Here is a 26,155-nt window from a genome sequence, read left to right as displayed (position 1 = left end):
CGTCATTCACTATATTCTTGACTCACTCGCCTTAATTCTATTGTTCCACATTTTGCAGCACGAATGGATCACAAGGTCTTAGCGTTCACCGAGCGGCATTTCCAACACCTGGTCACACAGTAGCAGTGTAGAAGCGCTAATGGTTTCTGACACTTTCAATTAATTTAGCAGTCCCTGCGTAGTTGGCAGTATATCCATGAATTCACACGGCCATATATCCATGTACTGTGCAGCAGTGGGTAAGGGTTAGTCTAGCACATACACTCTAAGTAGGTGGCTTTATGCCAACAATTTGTTCCTATCTATAACAAGCCCTGGCTGTAGCTCAGAGTCGCCGTGTACACGGCAATTTATATTTTGGTGAGAACAAGGCTTGAGCACTTTCAAGTTCACTAACAGACAACCTGTGAGAATCAGCATGACAGTGCTGACAATTTCTTACCTGGTGGAGCATTAGGAACAGGTACTCATCACTTAATCATGGCAGGTGGGAAGAGGGAGGGGGGGGGGGGGGGCTTAGGTAGGCACCGCTTTAGCAGCAGGAAAGCAGCAAATAATGACAGGGTGTTACAGCGAATTTGCTGCTTTGTTCACTTCCCGGTTTGCGGACTTTGTGTCGACCACTTTGATCATGTGTAAACGGAACTTAAGCGGCGGTACTTGCGAAGTGAGCATTGCCATCGGCTAGGAACAAACATGGCAAATTGCGTACCTAAGTACGCATACTTGCGTACCTTGCGTACTTGCGTACGTAAATTGCGTACCTTGGTATACCTAGGCGCAGTCCCCGAATAACGCTCCCGCAACTCACGCATGCGCACAAGCCACGGGCAAAGGTGGCGCAGCTCTCGCGTGTTTCCACCTTTAACGAGACAGAAATGCACTCTGTAACAGCGGCCCGTGAACTTGGCCGCACAAATGGTTGCAGTCCATAACATGCGATTCACTATATTTTTGCTGAACTCGCCTTACTTCCATTGCTCGACATTTTGCAGCAGGAATTGATCTCCGCGTGTTAGAGATCATCCGGCGGCATTTGCAGCAGCGGAGCGCACAGTTTCAGGATAGAAGAAAGAATGGTTTCTCGCACTTGCGCGCTCTTGCATGATGCAATGTACGTGGCGCCGCCGGCTGCACCATCTTGTGTTTCAAGAGCAAAGTGCTGCAAGGAAAAATAGATCACTCGCCAACCCGGCCCTGGGAAAGTAGATGTCTAGCGAAACTGTTAAATATAACCATAAATGTCGAGGGGGACATGCAATGCTTCATTGCTTTAGAGTAAAGGCAATAATGGTAATTTTTACGGCACGCCGCCGCTGGTCGTACTGCCGTTTTTTTTTCCTTTGCCGCACCTCGTATTCACGCTTCTCTTCGGGAGTCCTAAGTCGTACGCGTTGCCTACCCATGGCGGTGTCACAAGAACAATGATATCTGCTGCCATGCTAGTTATTTTATATACAAAAGGCTAGAGACGCCCCCCCCCCCCCCCCCCACTTACTCGCAAGCCGCCGTCACCGAGGCTGCTTGCGAAACTGTAATCTTTACTGGGAAACATATGCGGAAAACGCCAAGGACGTGCTTTGCACTGGTACCAGGAGTGCCTTATCATCAATTATGTGGCTCGGACGCTTGTTTTGTGCTTGTTCTTTTTGAAACAAATGAAGTGGTGCATGTTGTATGCGTGGTTCATAAGAATGTATGCACTTTAGGCTTCTCGCTGCTTAGCTTGAAGCCTCCACCACCTCCACCGCAGGTCGGTCTGGTATTCATACCTGCGGCATCCGCCCACATGTTTGAGCATGGATGAATCACGAATTGTTTATTCGTATACGATGATGCAAAATAACAAACAGTGAAAAAATTGCAGAAGCGTGAGCGCTTGCTCCATCAGTACGAACAGCATTTGACCTGTAAGAAAAAAAGTTTGAGACGTTTCAGTTCGTGAACAACGGATTGCGTGCGAGCATACGACTGCTGTTCGCATTTTGTGCCTCGCGCGTAGACCGTTTTAATATGCAGGACGCGAACATGCTCAACGACCACAGCAGCGTCGAAGTGCAAAGGGAAATGGTGCGAGCGTGGTGGATAACGCTGCGTTGATCTTGAAGGTGCAACGCCTGGTGTGCCAGAGTAAAAGCACATATCCAAGCAGGGCCTCGAGGCGCAAGGCTTTACTGAATTGAATTGCTCAAAAAAAATTATGTCAGAGAAACCTCAAAAGACGCCCAAAACACGCACTAGAGATATGATAGCATCGGAGTTTCATTTCAGTATACAAGGAAACATAATTCTGTTGCGCGGAAATTCAAACACAAACCCCTTACCCGAACGGCGCGGACCGATCGGTTCCTTGCAACAGCAACGCGCTCGGCTCCGCGCATGCGCAAGAAAGCTGCGATTGCCGGGAAGCGTGAGAAGCAGTCAGAGGTCTTTGTCTGAAGGGCGAAGCTTAAGCGCCCTCCAAATTTTGCCGCGAAATGGCACAGCCAGCAACCCGGATTCGAAGCACAAACTAAGGACGCGAACGCGGGGATGGTCTTCTCGACATCAAGAAGCCCCCTGCTCCGGTGCTCGCTTGAATCGAAACGACAGGCATAACATCGCCGATTTCATACGCGGCACATGGAGGCGTGCGCATTAAAGAGAGATTTTCTTAAGTGACCGACTGCACTTCAAGGCATCAGGTTCTCGCCTGTGCCAAAAAATTGTTTATGCGATTGTAATCTTGTTGTTTACTTTTGCAAGCTACGCTAGGAATGAGTGAAAGAATAAACACATTATGTGGATCCTGCACACGGTGGGAATCGATGTAAGTACTTAGCAAACGTACTTAGCAATGACATGCGCGCCACAAAAGAACATATTTTACAAAAGCCGATGCTTCAAACATGGCAAAAAAATATGCCTATCAAGAAAAAGACCGCATCTTGAATCTGCCGCTTCACCAAGATAACTTCCTACGTTACATTGACCCAGAAATGAGACCGAAAATTCCACGACCACTTCCTCGACACTTAGAGACATTGTACCATCGTCTTCGACTGAACGTGGCATACACGAACAATTATCTGTACCGCATAGGACTTACCACTAACCCATACTGTGATAACTGTCGCAACTTAGAGACAATTGAGCACATATTACTAGAATGCCCCGCGTAACGCGACGAGAGACAATTTTTTGAGCACCAAATCGACATGATTTGCCACGAACCGTTAACGTTACCGAGCATCTTAGGTCCAATGCCCGGCCCTTCAAAACAGCGACGGGTTTTGGATTTATTGTTCAATTACCTGACAGAAATTGGTCAAATAGGAAAGCTTTAAAAATTGCATCCTTTCTATACAAAAGCTTAATTTTACCCGCCATGTCACCTGTAAATATTAGTATCAGGTCCACTCTGACATTTCATATTTACTTTTATCCTTTTTTTCTCCAACTCTTCTCTGGAATCTTTTAATACCACTCCCCATCCCTATACAGAGTAGCATGCCAGCAGTTATATACGCGCCGGCAAAATTCTCTGTTTTTCCAATAAAGAGCCCTCTCTCTCTCTCTCTCTCTGTCTGCGCGCCACATGTTTATTTCTTTATCGTTTAGTCCATCGCGAGAGAGGTGAGTTGATGTTAGGAGTTGCTTTGCATGCACTCGTATGCTTGTCTGCGTAGTACACAGAACAGTCATTGTTGTGCGTCACGCATGAGAACCATTGCGAGTGTTGAGAATTGTCATTGCCTAAATGGTTCATCCTGTCGAGGCAGAAATATTAAGCTTTTATTCACTTACGGGGCTGTATGTGCCAAAACCACACTCGTGCGATGAGGCGCACCGTAGTGGTGAACTAGAGAATAATTTTCTCGTCATGGAGTTCTTTAACGTGTCCCCAAATTTTAGTTCCGGGGCGTTTTTTTTGTTTTGTTCCAATTGTGGCTACTACCGTCGTAAACTTCACGATCTCGAGAAACTCAATAGCCGCAAATCTACCGGGGCAGGCACTTAAATGTTCATTGGACTCGTGACCGCTCTCCTACTGTGGCCTAGACTCTACGGTGCGCTTTAACGCGGCTCTGCTTCAGCAACCCGTGCGCAAGTTGTCCGCTTGATAAATTTGCGTTGTGTTTTTTTCAGCAATAACAGAAACGTACATTAACGTACCTTTGACTTAAATTAATGATGTTCCCCCGCAACCGCTCTCGCGTCAATAGTACTAGCCTTTCCTTGCATTTTCGCATGACCTATCCCTATCCACTTCTCCCTCCTTGTATGGAAATCACGAGCGAAGAGAGGCAAGGGTGTTATTCACTCATGTCACGACTGCATCGGCGCCACACTTTCCGTGCCTCCTTGCTACTGTTCTATCTAGCTTCCCTCTAGACGTTCGCGTCCGTAGCTGGGTAAGCGCTGCAGTTTCTGCAATGCCTTTGCACGGCGTCACGGATAATTACAGCTCTTAAGAGATTAGTCCTGCGATGCCAAGGGAGCTCACATGCTACGTAATGAAAAGGTCGGAAGGAGTTTTATTGCATCGCCTTTCCTCTCTGCCGCGCTCCTGTCGTGCTTACATATGTATTAACCACCCTCCCGCCCGACCCCTGACGCGGTGTGCGAGACAGCAGCAGCAGCAGCAGCAGTAGTGGGGAAGTAGAAGGGAGAGGGAAAGATAGCTTCGCTTCATTAAATTACCTATATACACTCGGTGTCACCCTTGTGTAAGCGCGGGAATGGTTGTCTCCAGGGTGCTCAGGAACCAGCCAGCGACATCTAACGGTAGTTGCAGGGCCCAATTGTGCCCAGCACCGGCCGTTAGATGTTGGGCCCAGAAACTAGCGTTAGACGTCGCTAGTTGCCTCCAGGGCGCCCCGGTTGCCGCCGTTCCCGTGCTCTACACAAGGGTGATGTGAACTGCTTGTCACAGAACAAGCACATCCTTATATTCAGCTCCTAATGAAGACGACGTGTGTTATAATTCGCTGGGGATCCACATATTTGGCCTCTCCAAACGGTGTTCCTTCGCAAGAGCGGACCGCCATGACTTGGGTCCTCTGACATCACGAGAGAGCCTTAGATTAGAGGTCCCAAACAGATTGCGTATGCAAGAACTAGGGATCATGGTACTACGCAAGCTCAGACCCCTACCTCTGGACCTTCGCATGCGTAGTACCGCGGACTCTACTGCTTCAATAAGCAGGCCGCTTGCGGTCCCTAATCTAAATCTCTCTACAGATAAACATCACCGGTTGGTATAAGCCAACGACGTATTCTGCCACATGTACAACTGTACTACAGACGTTGGCTACCTGCACCGATGTTTCTCCAATTCACGCTACAGCTATGTTCAGGGCACTTAAATGCACTGACATTTATAGACCTTTACTTTTATACCGGCAAGACAGCTTCCGGAAACTCTTAAATTCAGTTCCTCGGACATTTAAAACAGAAACGTGGTTGCATTAAGGTGAAATTTGCTTTGTGCAACACCCATATAAATTAATTAGGCTGCCTTTCTCTTTTTTGGTTGCTTCCCACTGCCGTATTTGTAGTCTAGCTATAGGTTAGACTATGAGACACCCGCGTATATAGTTTTTCTCAATTGTGGTTATGTAAGGTAATTATTAGTCAATGCTGAAAAGTTTTACACTGCCCTTAGAAACCTGCGACTCTTGCATCTGCACCTCCTAGGGCTATGCCACGTTGCCATCTAGGCGGTAGTGCCTGAAAGTCCCGTTTTTCAAACGCAAGCATTATAGAAACATCGAGTACGAGGTCGCGTGATGGTATCGCGGCCACGGCGCACATATTTCGATGGGAGGGAAAATCCGAAACCACCAATGTACTTAGATGAAAGTGTACGTTAAAGAAACACAGCTAATCCGAAATTCTGGAGTACCCCACTACGGCGTGCATCATAATCAGATCATTGTTTTGGCATGTAAATCCCCACAGTTTAATCTTGATAAGAAACCTGGAAAAACTTTTGAAATTAGATTTTGTTTTGAAGACAAGGTCTTCTTTGTCGACTTTATATAGATTTCCGATGCGTGGAATCTGGGCTTGTGGTCACATTCGTCGCATAATTTAGATAATTAGGTGCCTGCTGGTGCAGATAAGGCATCGAAACAAGGCGTCACAATGAAGCTGTGACCATGTCTTTAATGTATAAAACTAAAGCTCTGAATAACACGGAAGTGCCCATAAATGCAAACATTGCAGCAGATAGCACATCGTGCAGGACGAAAGTAAACGCTTGCTCGCATCGAATTTAGCCGCATAATATTACCTTTCTCTTTTTACGATTACCGAATATACTCGTGTAAAATCCGCACTTTCTTATTCCGAGATTAGGGGTGAAAATTGGAGGTGCACCCATAACAGGAAGACAAAAAACTTTTTTTTTCGTGAATCTTTTCTGTGGTACCGGCCTTTATTGAACTACTGCGGTGGCTTGTACTGGCTCTGGCTATTCCCGTAGAGCACCACCTTCCGGCTAGAATGAATGCTGAAGCCCCAGAGACCAGTGATGGCAGCACATCGGTGGCAGCCGCTAGATCTTGGAGGCTGTGATTTTGCTACCTGGAAGAGCCGGAAATTCGGCATGGCTGCCTTGTATTGCCACCGATTAAAAATAAGAATGCTTCCGTACTCTCGCACCACACAACAAATAACACTACCAACATACTAAAAAAATTCGAGGGCGCGGCCTACACAGGGGCAATTTTTAAATATTTGTCCTGAGGGATCTTTTTTTACAATGTTCTGAGCGCCATTTTTGCGTGGGTTCGAGCATTATACCACTATATACGGTATTCGCTTATTTTAAGGGTTGTTTGATTTCCGGTTTTATACGTTTTGTTTATTTTCGGAGGGTAAAGAGTGGGGGATATTTTTTGGAAGCTGGCAATTGGGGAGAAATCGACTTTTTTTCCGGTGAAATCTACAATTGTACGAATGGATAACATTCGGTTATTTTTCGATTTTATCGGAGGGTGTCGCGAGTGTAATGAGAAGGAAAGTCACGGAAGAATAAAAGTGGGTTGGAGTGCATATGGCAGACATTGTCAGCACCAGTTGGAAGCATACCGTTATCATTTAAAAGAAAGGCGTACAAACAATGCTTCTTACCGGTGTTGACATATCGGGCAGTGACTTGGACATTGATACAGACGCTTGAGAACAAGTTAAGGAACGCGCAAAGAGTGAAGAAGAATGGCAGGCATAAAGTTAAGAGACAAAACAAGAGCGGTTTCGATCAGAGAGCCTACATGGATAGTCTATAACCGAGTAGGCATTAAGAGAAAGAAATAGAGCCGGGCGGGTCCAGTGATGCGCAGGCTAGATAACGTGTGGAGCATAAGGGTTACAGAATGGGGGCGAAGAGAAGGGAAGCGCAGTCGAGGACGGCAGAAGAGTAAGTGGGGCGAAGAAATCAAGACATTCGCGGGCACTAGTTGGAATAGTTTGGCGCAGGACAATGGTATTTAGAGGTCGCAGGAGGAGGCCTTCGTCCTGGTGTGAACAAAAATTGGGCTGATGATGATACTTGACTGTAAGCCCAAAAAAAGCCTTTTGTGCCTTTTCTTCAGCCGGCCTCCGCAGAATGTTACGGTGAGTTACCAACTCCTAGTTAGGCGCGCTCGTTGGGCGGTTGGTTGAGGGCCTCGTAGCGTCGCCGTTCTGCGCACAGCTTGTGCACAACTATCAGTAACTAGAGTTCACTTAGGCAAACAGGCTCCAACTTCGTTGTCCCGACGCAGGGTTCGTGCTAGCACGTGCGCACCGCGAATACTTTGTAGCATACAGAGAGAGAGAGGGAGAGAAAGAAAGAGAGAGAGAGAAAGAGAGAAAGAGAGTGGTATTTGGTTTCAGAATTCGCAGAAAAGTCGCGTTTAACCCGGATATCCGGAGACACATCCGGAATGTAAAAATCTGGTGAAATCGTGGTTGACCGGTAAAGAACAACGTTACGTTGATACATTTCAACATCTGCATAATTTCTGCCAAACGAACATCTGAGAAAATAACTGAGTCTGCTTGCAAAAATGCAATAGAATTAGAAATACTCACAAATACTTACAAAAGAGCTGCCAATCAGGAGGGAGGGCGTCCTTGAAGGCCCCCGTCACTAAGGCCACAACGCAGGCCACGCCATAGACACCGGAAAGCGCATTTAATGCCGTGGTGGTCCACTGCACCAAACATCCGACAGACAAAATTTGTGAAAGCATGCTGTAACATATTATGAAGAGCTGGAAGTAGCTATCGCTCAATTCAAGTTTACAAATGCGTCGCTAAATAAAGCCTTTGAAGTGCTATGCTTGAATAATTGGAGCACAAATTACGTGTTATTGTGATCTCGATATTTAGTCTGACCAGCTCTTTTGAAGTGCGCATCTGCCGGCCAATACCAAAGGCTATAACGAAAAAGCGCAGGCTAGCAAAAAAATAGTTATTCAAATCCGTTAATTTTGCTCATTAATAGTTTGTCGAGAAAGCTATTGATATTGTATTACCTGAGTATCATATGATAAACAGAATGCTATTGGAAACAAATCCGGAATAGTATTGAATCGGTCAGTAAAAATTTCACAAGGTTGTGCCGTCCTTTGACGTGAACAAGCCGTTAACTTGCAGAAGTTGCGTGATTTATGAACAGTATATATATGTCCCTTGTAGATAATAATTATTAGGTCCATAATATTTCAAGTGACGAGGAACTATGAAGCTGGAGTTTGATACCGCTTACTGCTGCACGAGCCACAACAAAATACGCCTAGGTTAAATTGATGTGTCCTTGCCGATGAGGCAGTTACCACTAAACCTGAAGAAATTTGTGCACACAAAAGGTAACATGCACCTTCACGATAGGGACCTTCCACACAGCAAGCAGCTTGGGTCAGCTGGAGTAGCGGTCACCAGCAAGCTTCAAATTAACGGACGCTTAGCGAAGCAAAATTGATGCTTTAAGAACTGCGGCAATTAAAGCGACGTTTTGCTTTTGAAGCACAACACGTACAGAGCACCAAAACATTACATAATCTTCAATTTCCTCGCAGGAGTTGTTGCAAAAGTAATATCACGTCACATTTGCAACATCACGTCTACTAGGTCAAGGTGTTTAGTCTTCAAGCATAAGCTCGAACAGCTCACCTGAACAAGAATGTAAACGCAAACGTACTACAGTACCAGGCGCCTACTTCGAACTGCTTCCTGTCTAGCTCCCCAGCAACCACTTCCCTTTTATATGACGTAGGTGCCCAACGGCGATAAGCGATTTCTTCATCACGGCTGCGATAAGTGAATAAGTAGAACAAATGCCTGTATCAAATCATTAATTTTGACATGGGCATTTTAAATGGACACTGAGCATTCCTCTAGCCGATATTAACAAGCTGCATGCCGTGGACAGAAAGCACCAAACACATCATGGCGACTAAACGGAGAAGGGGGACTTCACACTTGTGCGGGCGATACGACACGCGGCTAGCCAATGCAACAATCGCATCAAACACGTGACCGAGGAATTCTAGCTTTGTCAGTTCTTAAGAGCCCAGCCGTGTTGTAGCACTTGCGCACAAGTCTGCAACGAAAATAAGAGTCGAAATAATCCTTGAAAATGATGCCATCATATCAGCTACAGGAGTTGCACGATGAAGAATGCTGTCGCCGCTTGTTTTTTCTTCTCGATCACATCTCTGCTCTCAAGCCCTTTCTTCTTCTCGCCCTGTGCTGATAAGTGCACGTGGAGGCTACGTCATAACCCTGGCCAGGTTCGCGTTGTTTTTTCTTCTTGTTTCACAGCACCGCTCTGTTCGGGTTACCACCACTTCGCCGCGTTTTTCGGCTGCCACATTGCCTCCCGTGCCGGGCCGTGCTCCTGCTAAGAAAGGCTGCGATATACCTTGTGTGAATAATGTGCGATCGCTTCACGTTTTCTGTACAGTGCGTTGTTAGCGGCCCGACAACCCATCCCGCAAGGACAAAAGAGAAAGTGCGAGAAAACGAACGAAGGAGGCCCTGCTACTCGCCGGCGCTTTGCCAGACCCGAAATGTGATACCATGCCGCCGTGTTTCGTTAGTAAAGACTTGCCAGTGCCGCTTGCATGGTGTACATCACCAGCACCAAAGAGAAAAACGAAAGGTGACACATTGCGTCATAGCCACGAGGAAATTCGATTTCGTGTAAAGTTCTTATTGTTCTTTTTCCAAAATAAAAAAAACGAAAACGATTGATTTGGGACCGTGAGTCGCAAACTAAACACGCAACACGTGTACGCGCCAGCAAACAACACAAGGAGGAACAGCAAGCGCTGACAGCATCAACTACAAGGAGGCGCGCTAGGCTCCAGGTGGCGCAGTGGCGGACCGACGTGTTTTGCCAGGGCTATATCAAGAAAGTAAATCACCAAATATTGTTTGTCACCTCCACCACCGGAAAAGGATGAGGAAGGGAAGAAAGGAGAGGCATTGCCAGTAGAAGAGAGCGAAAGGGTGATTACCGCCGGCGACACAAACCTGGCTAGCTGCTCAGAAGAAATTGCGGAGAGAGTGAAAGTCAATAAAAGAGTGGCGGTAGAGTCATTTCACGGCGAATAACCGGTTCTGTCATTGAGCGAGCAAAAGCTAAGCTCGCGGAAAATGCCCACGGCCGCAACATTGTCGTAGTAGCAGGCGGGCTAAATGACGTCCTAAAAAAGAAAGGCTCAGGACTAGCCCAGCGCTGGGTGAAAGAGAGTAGACAACTTGCGCGAACTCTCCCTTCAGATGGAGATCGTGGTGTGCAAGGTGCAGGAGGGGCCTGTACGTAACAGTAACCTACGAAGAGTAGTAGTGGCTGCTAGTGAGGATATATAAACAATGACCTGGGAGAAAGGTTTCAGTGTTGTAGAAGTAAACAGGCAAGTGAGAAGATGTGGTCGTTTAGAACGAGAGGGGATCCACTTCAATTTTAGGGTTGGACCAAAAATGGGCAGGTGACTTGCTGGACGCACGGCCGCTTTTTTTCTTTCGGGGGGGGGGGGGGGGGGCACGGGCGCTCCGGAGTCCTCTGTAGGTAGTAATGAAGAAGGTGCCCCAAGGAAACCGTAGAAAACCATTGGCATCAATAGTAGAAAATGAGTAAAACAAGAAAAAAAGCTCGCTATGTAATACGTTAGAAAAACATGCAGGGCGGCCCAAGAAAGGAAAAGCGGGTAGATATTGACAAATATGATTGTATGCGGTTACAGAACCACAAATTAGACACTTGGAGGAGCCGTCGGTGATTGAGAATCATGTTTGGTAAGGGCGCAACAAAGCTAAATCGTAAATAAAGGGAGAGTAGACGGTATGCACATCCCTTAAGGAGCCAAATGGAAAAGAATAAATTGAATTCGTCAAGAGCATGTGTGCTTATCCTGTACTATGAGTGGAAAGAAAACTTCGCTCGGTATAATGCATTTGTGGACCGGAAATTAGAGCACAGAAAAATCAACAGTTAGCTGAGCGCCTAAGTTCTGATAATAAAGGATTCGCGAATGATGCCGAAAATATCCAATTAGGTGACATGAATGCCCACATACAGAATCTAGGTGGCTATACCGACAAGTGAATGCTAGATCTTTCCGAGCAACGTAACCTCGTTATTGCGAGTACAGGGCCCAAGTGTGATGGGTACACTACGTGGCAAGTAGGAAACCGACAACTCATAATTGATTACTTTCTGGTCACAGAAGGAATTCATGACTGGCTGAGGGAAATGGTCATTGACGAGGAGGCAAATAGGAGCATCGGGAGTGACCATGAACGCATCATCTTGAAATTGGGAGATGTAGTTATGGAAGAGAACAAAGAGCGCAATATCGCGATTTCAAATCCTAACTCTTAACAAATATCAAATATAGTCAAAAGAGGCGAAAAAGAACTTTGGAATTGGCTAAGCAAAGAGTCGGAATATAGTGAGCTTCAAAGCATTACAACGACAGAAACACGGAAAGATAAGTAACATGTTCGCTCGAAACGAAAAATGAGCCCAAAAAGGTGGTGTAACAGGGAGAATACGAGAGGCAGCCGCCGAATGACAGCGAGCATCGCGAGAGCACAGACACGCAAAGAATCCGCGGTTGGCGCAGGATGAAGTAGCCAGAAAATGGGAAATATAGCGGGGAAAAACTTGTGTGGTTAAGATACCTGTGCAAGCATAAATAGAAGGTGAAAGTTAACGTTGGTTCTCAGAAATACGCGAGAAAAAAAGGTCGCACGTACAATGTTTTGGACCTGCAGATAATATTGTTACGAGTGATGTTTATTTACGCGGTGAAACGAGGTCAGAGATGGAAGCTACAGGCCAGGCCCAGCCGGCGCAGAGTACCCCGAGATCACGCGCGCACACTCTTCTTCTTTCTCTGCCTCAGTCGCGCAGTGCTGCGACAATATTATCAGGCAGGAATTCTGGAACAATCCAGCAGCACATCCTAGATGAAGATGCAAACAAGCTTGAAGGGGACGCGGCATTAAATTACATAAAAAAATAAATACCAGCCGATACTTTCCAAGGAAATGAAAGGGTTCTGGTAGATGAAAGAAGGGGCTTGAAAGACAACTAGGCGGAAAAGGAGCTGGTGCTGAAAACTGTCAACTAGAAGAAAGCCGATACGGAAATTTCTTAGCGCACAGCCACAAGGCTATTGTTGGTTCCCGTTAGGCTAAATAATGGACTAAGACAAAAAGTCAGCAAGCTGTGTTCAAAGCAGTGGAAAAAACCTTAAAAGAAAGATGTATACCAGAGAGTTCGGACGGGCGACAAAGTAGAAGGAATTCAATTTATAAAGGTGAGGGACAGAAAGATAGAATTCGCTCGTATAGACCATTGACAATTACATCGGTAACGTACAGTTTCACCAAGCAGGCAAATAAATTAAAGCTGCAAGCATGGCATGATAATAATAAAATTTTGGGAGAAAACGAGAAGGGCATCAAAGTAGGTAGGCGTCTGGGTGATAACTTATTTCTCCTTACTCAGTCTATAAAAGTATCAAGAGTAGAAAGGTAACCAATATATGTAGCCCTTTTAAACATTACAGAAGCGTATGACAACGTAGACCACAACATTCTTTTGAATAATCAAGAAGGAGAAGGCTTAGCCGATAATTGTCTACAGCTTTTGCAAAATGTTTACCTAGGAAATACTGTTTGGGCGCATTGAAAGGGAAGGGATTAGTTGCGAAGAGAAAATTGGTATCAAACAGGGACTGAGGTGCTTTATCCCGACAGCTGTTTATTATCTACCGGGCGAGGATCGAAATTGGCACTAGAAGGAAGCTATATTGGATTAAATCTCATATAAAAACAGGCCAGTACACTACTAGAGCTACAGCTTCTAGGTTTGTTTTATGCGGACTACATTGTGTTGATAGCTAACAAGCAAAGAAATATGCGACGTCTGGCTATTATTTGTGTTCAGGAAGGTGACAATATAGGTCTAAGTTTCAGCGTTAGAAAATCAGCTGTTTTGGAATTCACTGAAAACGATGAACAGACAGTGTTAATAGAGGGGCGGAAAATAGTTCGCGTAAAAGAATATAAATACCGTGGTATATGGACAAACGAAGGAAAATATTAGCTGCAAATTTCTTCCCTTCATCACCTAGCCTATTTTTATACTTCCCTCGTGTGCCCTTCCCTTCCTTCGACAGCCATTCTGTAACTCTAATGGTCCACAGGTTAATGGTCCACAGAACCGAGTTGCCCGCCGAGCTCCATTCTTTTTCTCCTAATGTCAACTAAATATCGACTATCCCTTCTTGCTATCTGCTCCACGCCGCTCGTTTCCTGTCTTTTAACGTTATGCCTTGCATGTTTCGTTCCATCGTTCTTCGTACGGAGCTTAAATTTTCTCGAGCTTCTTTGTTAACGTCCAACTTTCTGTAACATATGTTGGCACCGGTATAAGCTAATGATTTCACACTTTTCTTTGCAATGACAGTGGTAAGCTGCCAGTCAGGATTTTTATTGCCTCACGTACACATCCAACGCATATTTACTCTTGTGTGAATATACTTCTGACTGTCAAGATCCCGTGGGAGGAATTGTCTTACATCAACGTGCTCCTGCGTCAATGCTGACTGGCGATCATGAAATGTTGTTTTCTTGCCTCGCTGTTCAACATTATCATTGCCTCCTGCATATTATTCTTCAACCCCAGCCTTGCATTGCCTCTGTTAAAATACTAAACGAAAGGTTTTCAATTCATGCGCACTGTTGCCGAAGAACACATGTCATCTGTTAAGCTACGGTTGCCGATATATTCACCATTGATCTTCACTGCTCAGCCACCGAAGTCGGGTACCTTGAGTACTTATATAAGCATGCAGTGTATAGCAATGACAATATTGTGCCTCCTTCGCAGACCCCTTTCTTTAATGGCAATCTTCTACTTTCCTTCTGGAATCCTCCTGATATCTCTACTGAATCAAGTCGTGTTTCTTAATGAATGAGAGTCATATACAGAGATTAAGTGTACTTAAATGTTCACATTTGACTGATATATGACAAGCATCTGGTCGATTATAGAATATCCCTTCGTTAAGCACGCGGGTTGTCTTGGTTGAATGAAGTCCTGTGTTTCCCTGATTATGTTGGAAATTATCTTGGTTCAATACCGAAAGCAAGCTCATCTGCCTGTAATTCCTCAATTCTTTATTGGTTTATGCTATCGTAAGCTATAGAAACTCGGTATCCAGTATCACAGAAGCGTCTGTTGCAAAACGAGTAACAACACTTAAAATGTTTACAGAATGGCCCTGTACTTACGTTGTGCAATGCATTGTTTCCATCCACGTGACATATTATAATTATTTGACTATTGAGCAAATATTTGCGACAAATGTAGGTCGCAAGCATGTTGCAGGAATACATACGGTCCCATTGTCGTTCTCTGCCATGACCTTGAGGTAGGTAGCTGCTGTAAGGAGGCACGGCGTCACCACCATGACAACAGCAGCCAGCACAGCATGGGCCTCCGAGTACTAATACGGGCCGAATACGGGCAAGCAGGCGAGCGCAGTGGACGCCACCGGATCGCCGTTAGCCGTAATCATGTAGCACCACCCGTAGATGGCCTGTGCTGGCTGAGGTATTGCCGGCTGCTGCGTTCGGTAGATTACAGAGGCCCAAAACCAAAGCAGCAACCGGGTTAGCCCCCTGGCAACCAGCGTGGCCACCCAGCCTTCCCTGCTTCCCCAGTGGTCCAAGCACGAGGAGATCGTGGGAAACGGTGGCGTCGTCTGAGAATGAGATGGAACAAAGAAAATGTTCCGTCCAAGTAGAAAATACACATAGGACGAACCAACATGAAATTTAAGGAAACAGTGCGGTTTAGCGCTGCTGCCACTGTGTCGGGACACACGCACTGCTCGAAGAACAAAACAGACAACAGCCCAAGTCCCAAACCAAGGAGGCCCCCCGTTTATTGTCAGCGCACAGCTTTATGAATCCTGGCGGGCAAAGCGGACATCTCTCATTGGAGGAACAGTGGTTGGGTTCAATGCAACGCCACAAGCACCGTGCTAACTTAGTATTGCGTGCGTACACGCAGGGGCAAAAAACACAGAGCTAGAAAATCCCATTCTACGGAGTAGCTGCTTGTCACATGTCTAACTACCTGCGAGGCACGTTTACTCCACTGGTGTCCTCACTGAGGGAACGTTATTCACTGGGGGCTCACAGTGATTCTCCAAGAGGGAGCCGGAAATGGGATAACTATAGAGTGTTGCTGGTACTTACTCGCGTACAGAAACAAGCATAAAATTAGATGTGTTAATATAAGATCGAACGTGCGAAAGCAAGACTGGTGGGTACGAGACGCCGTGGAAGGTCTGCAGGCAAAGTTCGACCACGTGATGTTTTTTTAAAGCTAACCGAAAGCAGGTGACACAACACGCGCGACCAGGTGCTGCTCCAATGCGGCATAGAAAGAGGTAACCACCGCACTGGTTAAAGAAAAGCGCAATGGTCACTACAGTCCAAGAAACGCGTCCTTCCAAAGTTGCGCTTATTCCGTTAATCTGCGGCAAAAGAAAGTAATCCTGGGTACTTTTGCAACGTGGAGGTACGCTAAACACCTGCTAATTAAAGCAATTTCAAGAACCACATAGGTAAAATAGGTCAAAGTTGTACTTACTCCGTTAACTTGGGGCAAAAGAAGGTCATCCTTGGTAGCTCTGGCGTCGTAGAGGCAGGCTACATACCTCTCAACTAAAGCAACTTCAAGAACCACATAGATGAAATATGTGAACATAATCGATTGATGATCGGCTTGACTTCGACCTCACCGGACGTTTCGCTTCTTCGCCTTCTCGTTGTTCTTCAAATTTTGACCCGTTCCCAAGATGGGGGGGGAGGGGCATTGGCCATGGTTTTGAGCGGAAACATAATATGAACTTCTTCGTCCCGGTTAATTTATTGATCATATTTAAATAACAGTACATATTATTTATTTTCCGTTTCCGTTTCATGAATAGTGGTCATGGCAATTATACGAAGATGCCATATTATGAAAATAACGCGACTCAGTGTTAATATCGCGGTAAATGCGCTTAACATGAAAGAAAGTCTACCAGTCGCATTGACGTACTCATGTACTGTCTGACACCCATCCTTACAGGCTCGACCAAGGGTACTTGCCCCAAATGATAGAACTTTAATCTGAGAGAGGAGAATGCGCCTACGCGATAGGGGCTGCTCTAAGCAGATCTTCGGAATTATATTTGCGGCAAAAGAAGAGGAAACAGTGCAGTGATTCTATATTCCCACATGAACCAGGAAGGTTTGATGGTACGTACCGACACCTACTCTCGTGCAAATTTAGTTGCGGTATTCGACATCGTAATAGTGTAACGGAAATTCCAGGGGAGCGTTAAATGCACGTAATTCCGTGCAGCAAGGAGGAGCTCATTTTTTGTACCTAGGACTTGTTGTCGCGATCGCAGTCTTGTTACCACTAGAGAAGTAAGGCTAGGAATAAATAAATCCATTGGCCCAGCAAGCGCTGCCTTTGCCAGTCCGGATGCCATCTCACTAAGGGCTACTCAACAATGTTCAGATATCTAAAAAACGAAGTTTCTGCAACGTGATTTGGAATAACCCTAAGGTACTGCTGTATCTAAACGTTAGCGGCACATAGCCACTCTGTTGGATTCTCGAAATGCTGGCTCGAGCCCACTACGCAGCATTCGCAAAGAGGCGATAGATTGAACTACATTTATTAGAATTAACACACAAACATCGGTTGTCTGGCGTATCGTTGGTTAAATAAATATAATTACGAAATTACAAAATAGCTACACAAACGACAGGTACCCACCGTGGGGTAATCGCCCAAGAATTGGGCGCTTTGAAGGAAATGGATGGGAAAAAGCTAGAATAAAATACCAGGGGAAGAGTAATTTTTGCGGTCTTCAAAACTGACAAAGTGCTCCTGCTAAAATGAATGAAAAGATAAATCAATATTTACGATAGTTCGTCGATTCAGAAAGGCGCGCGATTGGTAGCAAGAATAAAAGTGCTTCATCCCTGTTCAAACAACCTTTTGGCTGTACCCTAACGTGGAAGTCTCCAGCGAAAGTAAGACGAGGAGGTTCATGCTGAGACCAAGCTTGTTTATAGGGACCCCAAGCAACCTTCTTAGCGGGTGAAATCGTCGGCACGCAACGCGGTCAATTGTTTCGGGTTTGCCCGCATTGTGTACACAAAGTAGATGCAGCCAAACGATGCTTGTGCGTGTCGGAATTTTGTGTCCGGACGCGGCAGCATAACCTCTTTAGTGTATGTAACCTGTATCTTGCGTGCTGGGCCCCGCGGGCACCTGACTCCTAATGTCAGCGCTAGCCTGGTGGTGCTGCAAGGAGGCGAGATGTGCGTGCCGCTTTGTGATTGGTGGAAACGAAGCGTCTTTCATGGGGGAGGGGGGGGGGGGTCGATCCCTTAGCGCGCGCGCATTAGTGCCAATAAAGTTGCTATTGTTTCGACTTTTAGTAAGTAAGGCAAAAGGCATGCGCTGTCTCGTTTCATAATAAGTGTTACCGGTCATCCTCGAAATTTCGAGGAATGACTCTGTCACGAATGTAAGAAGGTATACGGAACTTTTGTGATAGAATGCTGTTGCAATATAACCCCTATATACCACATGTAACACAACAAGCCATGGCATAGACATACCTATGCGTCAATATATACGAAAAATTGCGCTCATGGCCAAAGCGCCATTTTCAGCATAGCGGGACCATTAGAACAATCGCATTAATTATGCCAGAGCCATTTGAGGTTACTATCACAGATCGCCCCAAACTGCTTGGTTTCTTCAACTTGCGGGATGAATTTCTAGGTGCGAAACTTTTTAAGATTTCCTGCAGCAGGTAGCACGATTCCAGTCCAGGAGCCGGTCTACCCGGAGGAGGTGCACTATACTTGACCAAGAAATTTAAATGCGTGTTCTATATTTAACATAAATTCACAATGGCGTATGATAAGAACGTGCCAGTTCTTATTAAAAGGCAAAATACTGATCTAGAAAATGTTTTAAGTTGGTGTCATGCTAACCTATTATCGATTAATGCCACCAAGACTAAATGTATTGCTTTTTCCTCACATCAACAACATCCGGCTTCCTTCACTTTCACTTTTGGCTCACATTCTATCTCTCCGAGTCCATGCTCATCTTATCATGGGATTTTTCCTGACTCCAACTTGAACTATAAAGATCACATTTCTCACATAAGAAAGAAAATAGCATATGGTATTCGCGTTCTAATTAAAGCTGATTCCTACTGTACACATAATACATTCATCTCGCTATACCACTCATTGACTCTCTTATTAACTACGTCATAATACGCTGGGGTAACAGTTATAACACTCACTTGGTATCCCTCCAGGTAATCGAGAACCAATCCATAAGAGTTATTACAAGCAGTTCAAGCTTTGCAACAGGAAAATTACTACAGCATGAAAACAACATCCTAACCATTTCAGAACTCACCAAATATATTCTAGGGATTTTATTCTATAGATATATGACTAAGGAACAACCATCGATCTCCTTCTCACCTTGTGACCTGATAGCTCATAGTCACACTAGATGTGCACTCAATAATAATTTACGTCTAGCTAAAGTGCGAGCTAACTATGGTAAACAGACTGTGGAAATTTCCTCGATATAGCTTTGTAATACTCTACCACCTAGCAAAAAATTTATACCAACTTCAAAGAGAATTAAAGCATTGATAATAAATACTTACTGATCTTATGTTTTTTGTATTGTCATGCTGTTAACAAGTGTTCTAATTTCTCATATGCTATAAACATGTTTGGATGTTACTCTTAGCTGTCATTTGTACTACTTTTGCTTTAAACATTGTACACCATCATAAGTAACTTTAACACGAGGTCCCCACACAGTCTATGAAAATGGGACCTCCTTATGTATATTACGCACATGTAATTTTCTGTATATTTGCTAATAAGTACATTAGGAAATTTTATGACAATTTTTATTGCCGAATTTTTCTTTTTATGCTACAGGCTCGTGAAATTCCTGCGTATCTAGGAATTCAAAGTGTAGTGGGTCAAATATGTCGCAAGCACATGGCATGCTTACCAATTTTAACACTCATATTCACAATTATTTCTCTCTTGTCCCCAGAATAACTGCCACTGGTTTATAAACATTTCATGAGCTTGAACTTCTTGAACTGACACATGAAGGCCAGTATTTACTGCACCGCAGTTACTACTGAACTGAGCTGTTTTGTAGTTAGCATGATTTTTTCTCTCACATCTTTTTTTTTATATTCCTGGCAAGTTATCGCCATTCACGCAAGTACGCTGTGTCCAGTTACATAATTTTTTACTTTAAGTCAATGGAGCACCACATAATTAGCTGGTAGAAAGTTCAGTTTATTGATGCTCAATTAATAAATACGCACACTATTTTGCAAAGATTGCAAAATTGTCTGCTTGCACTTGTTTTAGTGCAAGCTCTTGGGCCAGTTGGTGCATGAGGAACTAGAAAAAAGGGGATACCAGCTAAACACAAAAGACGCGCACCAAAGAAAGGGCGTTCGACACGCACGGACGTTGGACTTTCAACTGTGCTTAATTGAAATTTACATTGCCACACATGACCGCGTCTAAGGCCTTTCTTATGCGTGTGCGCGTCCTTTGTGTTTCGCTGGTACCCCCCTTTTTTCAAGTTCATTTTGCACTTGCTGTGGAGTTTGCTCGTTCTTGCAATGTTCTAATGAATTTGGTTTCAACAGCACCAGAGAGAACATCTGCTTGGCACTGGTGTAATTTTAGTAGTTATAATCAAACAAGAAGCTCTACTTTTACAGCTGTCAATAATTATATTTTTTCATTTCGGTCTCTTTCCAAGTATTTGGTCAGGACAAGTCGGCAGTGTTCTACTTATTCCGAAAGAGCGTAGGTTTGGGCATGTTGGTATTCTATAACTTTTTTTCTTTTAGCCCACGAAAAGGGAAGAGAGACATAAGTTAGCGCTGTGTCCACGTCGTACTTATGTCTCTCGACCCTTTTCGTGCGCTAAAGAAGCTATTTATTGTGCTTGGTGCTGTTCAGGTCAGAATATGTTCAACGAGCAAGTCCAAATTATAATGCTACTAGTAAGACTTCGACTACTGGGCTGATGAATTGAAAGCATTTTATCTAATTCTCTAAGTATTTTTGACAAATATACCAGTGTCTACAACAAGCATCATATGCACTGCAACTCAGTGTTAAGCAAGTGTGTATATCTAAGAGTACATGTGCATATATTTTCTACATATTAGCTAGCGCTTTCAATAGAGGAAATAGCCTATGTTGTGACTGCTCAAGTGACATTTGTGGTTGATGCACCAGCTTGTTTTTGTTTTTGTGCACTTACACTTCTGTGGTATCTTAAGCAATGTAGTCATGTGAAAGCTGAAGTATTACAGTTATGTTGAGTCTTGCTTGCACCTACTATTGCTACAGTATGCCAACAGATGCCTATCACCCTATTTGTGCATTTCCTGAAAACCACCTGTGTTCGCTAGCGGAAATTTGTAGTGTTGTTTTCATTTTCCTGGTCAATTATGTAACATTTCAGGGCAACATTTACAATGGGAGGCAAGGAAAATACTGCTGCTAACAACTTACTCTTTATTTTGATGGAAGGATTAAAAATAACAATAACACTAGATGTATGGTTATATATTACACAATTTCTTTCAGTGGAAAGGCATAAACTGTGATACAAAGGCATAAAATTACAATAAACAGTAGTTCCATAAAAAGAAAGGTAGATATGTGCAGATTAATTTCTATGCTTTGTCATCTAGAAAGAATGCCTTTTTTTCATGCATTGTTAATTGGGTCTGGCTCACGCGTCCTATTTATGTTTGAATTATGTTTGAATTTATTATACATTAACGATATTGTAAACATTAACAAAAATACAAAGTTAATTATATACGCAGACAATACGAATGTATTCTTCACAGGTGCTCATGAAAGAGAGGTATTTCATCGAGCTAACGAATGGCTAACAGGTCTGGATTTATGGCTTCAATCTAACAGACTTCAATTAAACATCAGCAAAACGAAATACTTACTCTTCCGGCCGCGAGGACACCACCCGACTATAAACTTGGATTTAAAATATCAAAACGTTACCATCGAACAATCTGTATCAGTTAGATTTTTGGGGGTGACATTTCAAGAAAACCTCTCATGGACGCCTCACGTTGACAAGCTCCGAAGTGAGCTAGGGCGAGCTGTTGGAATCTTAAATAAAGTGAGATATTATATCCCGTCTGCGGTGAAAAGGCAGATATACTACGCGCTATTTCATTCCCGGTTATGTTACTGTTTCTTAGTATGGTCAACAACGACTAAGACAAACCTAGACAGTCTTTTTTGTTTGCAAAAGCGAGCGGTGCGTGCAATAGGAAATTTAGAACTTTCTGAAGACACTACACCCTTTTTTAAATCTAATAAAATACTGCCTATTCATAAATTGTATAAATACAACTTGGCCCTGGAAATATTGCATCAGCACCAAGCAACACCTATTCAAACCAAATATCAAGTGAAACCTGGTCCGTACTGCCTACGAAAGAATTTAATACCCAGGCCACGCTCTCGTACAAAATATGGCGATCAAAAACTAAGCTTTATGATACCAGACCTTCTCAACGAATATCCGGAAATTGCTGAAGCGCTCGTTACAGCTACCTCAGCGCACATTTTCAGAAAAATGCTCAAAAATTTTTTTCTTAACACACACTAAAAATCGTGCTGGACTGATCCCAGTTGGTTTCCTCTTACTGTGTCTTGGCTTTTCATTGCGAAAGTCCGATATATTTTCTGTACTAGGACGATAGTTGCGACATACCTGTACAATGTATCTAATTATATGTGTATTGATGTGTATGTGTATTTATGTCATTATGTTATTGATAAGGAACACTTATTGATGTTTAAGTTCTACCGTGTTCCAAATTGAGCCTATTGTAGTCAATACTTTTGTTATTATTGTTCTTGTGTGACTGCTGCTGCCAAGGGTGGCGAGGCCCAGTCAGGCACTTTCAGTGCCTTTTGTCGCGTCCCCCAAGGCATTTCTGTAAGGAATGTCTTGAATAAATGAATAAAGAATAAAGAAAGAATAAAGAATGTGGTAAGCGTCGTTGATTTCTCTTGTAAAAAACGTGTAACTGCAAAAGACGCAACAAAACTCACCCAACTTCCTGCAATTCCAGCGCGTATGGCTATACATTAACAGCCTTCCAAAATGTGAGTCCGTCTGGTCCAACTGCCAACTCAGCAATGCCTATACTGCTGTGCCCTGCAACATAAAGAAAATTATCAGCGCTCCCATGCTACACACAAGTGTTCATAATTTTTTTAGACGTGTCTTTACCAATTACGCACTTGTTCATGAATTATCATGCTGTTCTAACTTGTAAAACATGGCATTTGCTTTTATCCTGCAATTTTTGTTTTCTATATGAAACAGAAATAACTGTGTTATTGTTAATGCAAACTGCAAAGCTAGAAAATGGTTTATTCGGTGCGGCGAGTAGCCCATGCCTTCCTGTGTAGGCTTGCATTGCTTGGATTCCGGGCCATGTCTTAGGCTGTACATAACAATGTGGTATATCCGAATGAAGGCTCAATTATATGGAAGGCATGGAAGATAGGCGTATCTACCGGGAGCCTGAGGGGAGGGGCAAAGTTTGTCAGTTGCCTCCCCCACCCTCGCCCCTGAAAGCGAGCACTTTCGGCTGCATGCTGAAAACTGCCACAGAACTACAGCTCAAGGAAAATTTTCTTTCTTAATAGAGTGTCCACATAAGTAGTGATTTTCCTTGCTACGCATCCCCTGCTTGGACAGCGAGGTTTGCCTTTTGTGCCTTCTCAGGACTCCCTGCACCAGACGATGCACAGCATTCGCCACACATACTCGCGTTGCGAAACGCCTGGTGCTGGGCAGTACCCGCTCTAATATGTCAGCTTGCACAACTTGCATTATGCCCAGTTTTTTCAGACCACTATATATCCGCATTTAAAAACACAATCAGCTTCCTAGAGTTAACCTGTGGGCGAGTGGAAGGTCCGCTTAAAATATAATCAGCCGGGCCCAATGAATAGCGTGCCTTAGGGCATGAAACCATTTGATTATCAATTGCTGGAACTATTTAATTTCTGTCCAGAGATAGCCTACATAGCGTGACAGTCTCAGTATCTTAGCACAATCAAAAATAGAATGAAATCTCTTGCAGGTATAACTGTCTAATTTTATTCTATAATCACGACTTATCGTAGATATGCTCCTGAAAGTTACCTTGGTCGAACGTGCAAATCCATTACAATACCGATAGAACACTGACTCGAATTTTTTCTAAGCGCACGTTTGACTTCCGATTTGGCGATATCGTTTTCAGGCTCTTTCTAAATAGGAGCAAGACTATTACTTGTTTCCCAGCAGGAATAAATTACAGATATTTCGTATTTTCAAAAACTGAGGGCCACTTTGTGGTGACGTGTACCGGAAATGTTCACTGCGTTGGTTGTTTATGTGCTTTGAAAACATTTACAGAAAAGCCACTTTCTCGCAGTTTTCATGCGGTATACACGGCTTTTAGTTGCTCTGCCTTGGTATCCTCGGTAAAATATATCTATATGTGCGGCACAGCATTTATATTTATTCGAAGTATGAACCAATGTTATGAGCGACGAGCGATTTATTTTTTATTTGTGCAGATTCATCAATGCCATTGTAGAAAGTCGCGCATTGAGGCATTCCAGGATGTCACACTACTGCTAATAGGAATCTTTTCCAGACTCCTAAATCAACAGCATCAGAGACGGATGAAATTCCGTGACATTAGAGAGAGAGAGTGATACTTTGAGAAACTGTCACTTTCTTGCTTTAACTACAAGTTTTACAGAGTAGCCGACTAAACTGCTACTTTTGCATGTGTTTTCATGCATCATACGAGATTAGTAATTTATTTCTTTGGTGTCCTTTGGAATCTAAACAAGGCATCTTGTTCATATCTGCGGAAAATTAGGGGCATGGTATGGCCAATATGTAGACAACAAATGGGTGGGCTAAATGCTCATCTTCCAGTAGAATATGTATGGAAGTGCTCCACAGCATTATTAGTCTGTTTTACGAGCAGTGTAATACTAAGACGGATGCCTTGGCATAAAAACAACTATAATTGAGCTGAAATTTCGCGAGCATATCAAAAACAATGTGCCAAGTTTATGTGCAATGGTAAACGCGTGTTGATAAAATACAGCGTTAAAAATGTAAGCAATGTAAGTTCGAATGTATGACGCTGCGGCTATTAGCAAGATTTGACAATCTCCCGACAAAACTCTGCGTTAGTGGCATTTTATACTTTGAAGCAATGGGCGGCATTTTAGGTGCAATATGTCACATATATTTGATGTTTCTGGCATATTTAGAAGCGTTGCGATTAATTATTGGAACGACTTTTTTTTCTTCATGCATGATCTATATCGCCAGGGGTCCTCACTGAAGAAGGCAGCTTCGTTATGTTCGGTGACTTAAGGGCAAGTCAATGGATGATATGTAGGTGAACTTCGAAATAGATGCACAATTTTGGCTTTCGCAGTATATTACATATGCAAGCACTCTAGCTTGTTATGAGTGTGTCTAACGAGCGCGGAAGTATTGAGCCCACTGCCTTGGCGGAACTATATATAAACGCCACCAAGACCAAATTTAGCAACAATTGGTGGTATGCTATGGAAACTCAATGTGCGAAGTGAAATATGGTTGGATCAAACACAGACTTTGTAAAAAAATCTCTTATTCAGGTGTTACAGCATGTGATATTGCCCCTATCAGCTGTGCTTCGCACTGTCCGGATATAACTGAAGGTTACAACATGTTTATATTTCGTGGAAAGGGTAAGGTGCGACAACGTATTTCTATTCCTCGTTCGGTTAGATGCGTTGCAAACAATTACCAAGCAATCGTTTTCATTTTCCTGTTTTCAAGTGTCATAACATTATCCAACTTGGTTTGACCAATGTGCTTGGTGAACGAAAGAAATTTTCTTTATATTTGGCAAAAATAAAGGGCACAATATGGGCAACATGTAGGTAAACTTCAAAGACAGAAGACAAATCATGACATTTGCAGCAAATTGCGCATGCAATCAATCCCGAGCTTTGTCAATGCGTTTTCCGAGCAAAAGAAATTACCATGTCACCCCAGAACAACTGTGACATCAACCGATATCAAATCTAGCGGAAATGGACTGCGGGACAAAGAGGAGTGGAGGACGCCGTGGTAAATGTTATGATGGAGTAACACCTGCGTTGATGAACTACTGGCGCTTTAAGAATTCCCAACAAGAAGTGCTCTAAAGCTGGCAAATATTTATTTAATTTTATATATTTTATTTATAACATACATCAGACCGCACATCGTACCAGGAGGGGAACTGAAGCCTACAAGGCAAATCAACGCAAGAAAAAAAAAACTGCAAATATAAAAATATATATACTATACGATAAAAACTTATGAATATGCATAACAGAAAATATGAGTAATGCACTTCATTAGGAGGGTTTTAATACATCGCGGGTCTGGAGTTCCACTCAG

General features: G+C 43.7%; 1 long non-coding RNA gene across 2 annotated transcripts; it reads right to left on the bottom strand.

The window, feature by feature from the left end:
* Nucleotides 1-1,818: 1,818 nt before the first annotated feature.
* LOC129381451 (uncharacterized) lies at nt 1,819-25,545 on the bottom strand. 2 transcript variants are annotated; one of them, XR_008609625.2, is made up of 4 exons: nt 22,750-25,545; nt 14,892-15,257; nt 8,072-8,183; nt 1,819-1,908 (listed from the first exon to the last, which is right to left on the bottom strand). It is a non-coding gene; the product is annotated as an uncharacterized lncRNA (long non-coding RNA). The 2 variants fall into 2 exon arrangements; XR_008609626.2 differs by lacking the exon at nt 1,819-1,908 and adding an exon at nt 6,421-6,570.
* Nucleotides 25,546-26,155: the final 610 nt, after the last annotated feature.

The sequence above is a fragment of the Dermacentor andersoni genome, unplaced genomic scaffold (genome assembly GCF_023375885.2).
Source record: "Dermacentor andersoni unplaced genomic scaffold, qqDerAnde1_hic_scaffold ctg00000033.1, whole genome shotgun sequence".
In the NCBI taxonomy this organism is placed as follows: Eukaryota; Metazoa; Arthropoda; class Arachnida; order Ixodida; family Ixodidae; genus Dermacentor; species Dermacentor andersoni.
The sequence above is the reverse complement of the archived record's forward strand: the minus strand, read 5'-3'. Positions and strand labels throughout refer to the sequence as shown.